The following is a 7,067-nucleotide window of genomic DNA, read 5'->3' as shown; positions in this document are numbered from 1 at the left end:
GGACTATGAGCTGCATGTGTTTTCAAAGGCATTAGACCTCGTCAATGAACTTATCAGAGAGAAGGTGAATCTTTTGGTTGACGTCTAGAATGTCGCGTAAAACGACTTGAAGCCAAGATACGCACGGCCCCCTTGGTACCACAGGCACATAGGCACATAAGTGCCTATGTGGTGCACTGGAAATAAACTTGTGCAAAAGACATGTAAACTGCAAGCAAACTACAAGGTTAACTACGACACAAGCAAACCTAAATTTATAATAAGAAAACGGCAGTCTTGAGAGAAAGCAAATCTAATGAGAAATAGAGAATGGCGTGAGCAATGTTCTAGATACTTTTGTTGGCCGGGACCACTTGCTTCAGTAGTCGTAGTCGCTACAGGACCTAGCATGCTTCCTGGTCTGCTTCTTGTCGAGTTTTGCCTGGCGAATCCCTTCCTGGATGATGGTGAGGCGGCTCCATATCTTGTACGCAGCGTAAGCGTACTTTGTGGCGTACCCGATGTGCCTCATGAGCAGGGGCATGCGCGCCCAGCGATGCTTCTATGCGTTGTTGAGCTCTACATCATGCAGCACAAGGATGCCTGACGCGTCCCCAAGGGAGTCCAGAGGCTTGGTAGTTGTAGGCACCCTCCATTTTTTTTGGATGTCGATGAAGTGGGCGATCTCCAGTCCGACGGCCAAGCATCTCTATGTCGCCATCGATGGAGAAGCCAACAAACATGTACCTGGGGTCGGCGAGGAAGTTGTCGAACGTGGTGCAGTTCTTATCGGCGTTGCTCAGTTGAAAGAGTAGCACCGGATGATCCTTGCCGACGGAGAGCATGACGAGGGTGGGTTTCTGATCTTCGCCAACGTCGTTGGTGTACTCCACATCAACTCCGATGATCTTGTGGCGCTCGAATTCGAGGTGTCGCTCGTACTGCTCGATGATGGTGGACGCCTTGTGGAACTCGTTGGTGTGGATCACTTGCAACTTGTTGTTGCCGTGGGCCTGCACCTTGAATTCCTTGGTGAATCCCATGGCCTGGAGCAGTTCGTCCTCCTGCAACCTGGTATTTCGTGGGGAACAGTGAGTGGGAGTGCAATGGCGATTTCTGTTGTTTGTGGGAGACAAGTCCGCAGCGGAAGTGTAAATTTAAGGGCGGGGAAGCGGCAAAGGAGTGCACGATCTCATTGTCGATGCGGTTGTGCACATCATGGGTTCTTGGTCGTGGTTTTTCTTTACAAAAAATAAAAACGAAATTAGCAGTTATGTTTTTAACAACCATCGTATCTCCAGCAAGTCGTGGAGATGATAGCTGTGTTGCGTGGTTTGCTGTCAAACGTTAACTTTTACAATTTATCTAGTGAGGCATGCAAGGGCAGTATGTAGAGGCACAAGTCTCTGACCAAGAGAAGCATGCTTGAAGTGGCTGGTTTAACTCTCAGACACACAGGCGTGGTACATTCATTGGGAGTGGCAAATGTTTTCTTCATACATTCGCTGGGAGGAGCAGTGCTGTGTTTCTTCAGAGGCACTATTGTTTGTCCGTGTTGCAACAGACGCTACCAGATGGACAGAAAGAACGAGAAGCAACGAGAGGCATGGACATGCAGCTGCAAGAAGCACTCATACAATGAGAGGCACAACAAGAGGCACATATACGATGCTACGTGATTGCACGGACGTCAATTCATGCTATGGTGCGACGTGAGGCACAGGCACGAACAAATAGCCATGCACTCAACTACATACGCAAAAAACCACATATGTGTTTTTGAGAAGCACCGGCCTCCGTTGTTTTACCGCAAGGTGGGATTCGACGTTTATCCAGGGCATTCTGGGTTTTACAAGTGTAGGAAGAATCGTTTTTCACTTATATGTTCTGTGGCAGAGGCACGGCTATTACTTGTGTGACGAAGGAATGTACGTCGAATGTACGTGACGTGAGGATTGACAATAGGCGTCCGTTACTGTTTTTCCGGAATGTTTTTCAGTTAAATTTGAGTGGCATGAATGTGTTGACGGAACAGGCACATATATGTCTGAAATAGTTGCAAGGTCGTCCATAAGGTGTCCTATACGCTTCACAGTTACAAGCATGGTCGTCCTACTTGTTGAGGCATGCAGGTGTAGGATGGAGCCTATGCCTCTGTGATAGTCACGTCCCATATTAAGAAGGAAGCAAATCTTCATAAACCCGATACGTCGGAAGCTGGCCATAAGGCACGAATGTGATTCTAAGGGAGGTACGGACGCGAAGGATCGTGATGCAAGCACGTGAAGGTGTGCCTCTGTTTTCAAGAAGCTTTCATTAGCACGTTTTCATTGCGGGGGCCATGGCCTATGAGTTCCATGTGTCTTCGAAGGCATTCGGCCTCATTAACGGACCTGAAGCCAATTTACGCACAGTCCCCATAGGAGTGGAGGCACAGAAGTGCCTCCGTGGGTGTTTTAAGTAGTTGGTGTTATTGACGGACAACCGTGCCTCTGTAGTGTTCTTCTTTGAGGGTCACGGGCGTAAGCAATGTTTTGCAAGGAGAATAAACACCTAACTACCTCTGTATTCAAAATGTTTTTCTAAAGTGTTGCATACGAACTATTTTTAATATTGTGTGTGCAATGGTTTGTTAGAACATTGTGCACTACTTTTAGTAGCATTTTGTAATTGTTGTCCCTGCATTTCGACGCCGCATCCACAAAGGTACTAGTGCATGTGCGTTACGTTAATCGTATAGCATCTCTACTGTGTTTATATTTTTTAGTTCACGCCAATATATTCTAATAATAGAAAACTCCAACATTGCATTGGAAATAAACTTGTTCAGAACATATGTAAACTGGAAGCAAACTACAAGGTTAACTGCGACACAAGCAAATCTAAATTTAGAACAAGCAAACTGTAGTTTTGAGAGAAAGCAAATCTAACGAGAAATCTAGAATGGCATGAGCAATATTCTAGATACTTTTCTTGGCCGGGACCACCTACTTCAGTAGTCGTAGTCGCCCCAGGACATTGGGCGCTTCCTGGACTGCTCCTTCTCGAGTTTTGCCCGACGGACCCCTTCCTGGATAGTGGTGAGGCGGCTCCATATCTCGTACGCAGTGTAAGCATCTTTTGCCGCGTACTCGATGTGCCTCACGGTCAAGGGCATGCGTGATGACCCACAAGTATACGGGATCTATCGTAGTCCTTTCGATAAGTAAGAGTGTCGAACCCAACGAGGAGCAGAAGGAAATGATAAGCGGTTTTCAGCAAAGTATTCTCTGCAAGTACTGAAATAAGTGGTAACAGATAGTTTTGTGATAAGATAAATTGTAACGAGCAACAAGTAACAAAAGTAAATAAGTTGCATCAAGGTAGCCCAATCCTTTTTGTAGCAAAGGACAAGCCGGAACAAACTCTTATAATAAGAAAAGTGCTCCCGAGGACACATGGGAATATCGTCAAGCTAGTTTTCATCACGCTCATATGATTCGCGTTCGGTACTTTGATAATTTGATATGTGGGTGGACCGGTGCTTGGGTACTGTTCTTACTTGAACAAGCATCCCACTTATGATTAACCTCTATTGCAAGCATCCGCAACTACAACAAAAGTATTAAGGTAAACCTAACCATAGCATGAAACATATGGATCCAAATCAGCCCCTTACGAAGCAACGCATAAACTAGGGTTTAAGCTTCTGTCACTCTAGCAACCCATCATCTACTTATTACTTCCCAATGCCTTCCTCTAGGCCCAAATAATGGTGAAGTGTTATGTAGTCGACGTTCACATAACACCACTAGAGGCTAGACAACATACATCTCATCAAAATATCAAATGAATACCAAATTCACATGACTACTAATAGCAAGACTTCTCCCGTGTCCTCATGAACAAACGTAACTCTCACAAAGCATATTCATGTTCATAATCAGAGGGGTAATAATATGCATAAAGGATCTGAACATATGATCTTCCACCAAGTAAACCAACTAGCATCTACTACAAGGAGTAATCAACACTACTAGCAACCTACTAGCACCAATCCCGGACTTGGAGACAAGAATTGGATACACGAGATGAACTAGGGTTTGGAGATGAGATGGTGTTGGTGAAGATGTTGATGGAGATTGCCCTCTCCCGATGAGAGGAGCGTTGGTGATGATGATGGCAATGATTTCCCCTCCCGGAGGGAAGTGTCCCCGTCAGCACAGCTCTGCCGGAGCCCTAGATTGGTTCTGCCAAGGTTCCGCCTCGTGGCGGCGGAGTCTCGTCCCGAAAGGTTGCTTAATATTTTTTTCTCATCAAAAGACTTCATATAGGAGAAGATGGACGTCGGAGAGCCACCAGGGGGCCCACGAGGTAGGGGGTCGCACCCAGGGGGGCGCCCCCCCTACCCTCGTGAGCAGGGTGTGGGCCCCCTGGCCTTCATCTTTGGCGACGATTTTTCTTTATTTATTTTAAGGTATTCCGTGGAGTTATAGGACTTTTGCAGTTGCGCAGAATAGCCCTTCAATATTTGCTCCTTTTCCAGCCCATAATTCCAGCTGCCGACATTCTCCCTCTTCATGTAAACCTTGTAAAATAAGAGAGAATAGCCATAAGTATTGTGACATAACATGAAATAACATCCCATAATGCGATAAATATCAATATAAAAGCATGATGCAAAATGGACGTATCAACTCCCCCAAGCTTAGACCTCGCTTGTCCTCGAGCGAAAAGCCGATAACAATAAATATGTCCTCATGTTTAGAGGTAGAGGCGTCGATAAAAAATAAAGTACGGGCATGAAGGCATCATGATTATTCTCATAACAGCAACATATATAAATTTTGTCATATGATTACTTATGTTAAAGTGATGATCTTTTCACGAAGCCGAAGTACGAATCAGAAACCTTATTGAGCACCAACAAATTATACCCTCGGTCATTGAAGCAATTGCAATTTATCATAACATCGGAAAGAGTCTATGTCAGAGCTTAAAAGCAAGTCCACATACTCAACTATCACTTAGTCCTTCATAATTGCTAACACTCACGCAATACTTGTGGTTACGGAGTTTTAACCGGACACAGAGAAAGATAGGGGCTTATAGTTTTGCCCCACAACCTTTTACCTCAAGGGTAATGTCAACAATAATAATTCATACTCCCCTACATCCAATTAGATATATATATCATGTTATTTCCAACATGCTGGGCTTGCCAAAGGATAAAATGAAAAAGTAAAGGTGGAGATCATCGTGACTCTTGCATAAGGTAGAGGATAATAATAAAAGATAGGCCCTTCGCAGAGGGAAGCAGAGGTTGCCATGCGCTTTTATGGTTGGATGCACAAAATCTTAATGCAAAAGAACGTCACTTTATATTGCCCCTTGTATGTGAACATTTATTATGCAGTCTGTCGCTTTTATTGCGTCCACAACAAGTTCGTACAAAGCTTATTTCTCTGCACTAATAAGTCATGCATATTTAGAGAGCAATTTTTATTGCTTGCACCGATGACAACTTACTTGAAGGATCTTACTCAATCCATAGCTAGATATGGTGGACTCTCATGGCTAAACTGGTTTAAGGATATTTGGAAGCACAAGTAGTATCTCTACTTGGTGCTGAGAATTTGGTTAGCATGAGGGGGAAAGGCAAGCTCAACATGTTAGAGGAACCATGACAACATACTTTATCTCAGATATAAGAAAACATAACTCATTATGTTGTCTTCCTTGTCCAACATCAACTCTTTAGCATGTCATATTTTAATGAGTGTTCCCAATCACAAAAGATGTCAATGATAATATATCTATATGTGAAACCTCTCTCTCCTTATTACTTCCTATTATGACCAAAGCTATATTTGCCAACTCCCAACAACTTTTAATCATCATACTCTTTCTATGTGAAGTCATTACTTTCAATAAGATCAATATGAGCTCTTTGTTTCTTTTTATTCTCTTCTTTTATTCACACAAGATCATGGCAAAGTAATCAAGCCCTTGACTCAACACTAGTCTTTATTATATATAGCTCACGGACTTGATTGCATAGAGGGATCATAAAGCAAAACTTCAAAACTAAATCATGCCATGACTTTATTCTACTATATCAAGATACTACTACTAGGATCGAACTAAGAAAGACGATAAAGATAGATGGTGATACGATACCGGGGCACCTCCCCCAAGCTTGGTAGTTGCCGAGGGGAGTGCCCATACCCATGTGATTATGTCTCCTTCTTTGTTGTTGGCGGTGGAGGTGTTGTTGATGATGCAAGCTTGTCGTCCACCTTCCATGGCATAGGCTCACCCTCATAGAAGGATGATCGAGTCTCCGGAATCCTCAAATCTGCAATGGAAACAGCTCGAAACGAAAACAGAGGATATTTGCATGATACGGTCGTCAAAACCTTCGTGAGAATATATAATGAATTTTTACAGACCAAAATATGTATCGTGCAAGAAAACAGAGTCCGGAGGGCACACGAGGTGCTCACGAGGTAGGGGGCGCGCCCAGGGGGAGAGGGCGTGCCCTCCACCCTCGTGGAGGCCTCGTGTCCTCCCCGGACTGCTACTTATTTTTCTATTTTTCTAAATATTCCAAAACGGAGAAATATTGCCTTAGAATTTGTTTTGGAGTCGGTTTACTTACTGTAACACATACCTATTCCTTTTTGGAGTCTGGAACATTCTGGAAAGTGTCCCTTACGTATTCCTCCGGGGTTACGGTTTCAATAATATTAGTTTCAACATTTATAGGATTACCTGAGATATAGTGTTTGATCCTTTGACCGTTTACCACCTTCGGATTTGTGCCTGCGAAGTTGTTGTTTTTTATGGCACCGGAACGATAGACCTCCTCGATAATGTAGGGACCTTCCCATTTAGAGAGAAGTTTTCCTGCAAAAAATCTTAAACGGGAGTTGTATAGCAATACATAATCACCTACATTAAACTCACGCTTTTGTATCCTTTTATCACGCCATCTTTTAACTTTTTCTTTAAACAACTTAGCATTTTTATAGGCTTGGGTTCTCCATTCATCAAGTGAGCTAATATCAAATAACCTCTTCTCACAGGCAAGTTTGGAATCATAGTTG

Source organism: Triticum aestivum, chromosome 2B (assembly GCF_018294505.1).
Source record: "Triticum aestivum cultivar Chinese Spring chromosome 2B, IWGSC CS RefSeq v2.1, whole genome shotgun sequence".
NCBI lineage: Eukaryota > Viridiplantae > Streptophyta > Magnoliopsida > Poales > Poaceae > Triticum > Triticum aestivum.
The sequence above is the reverse complement of the archived record's forward strand: the minus strand, read 5'-3'. Positions refer to the sequence as shown.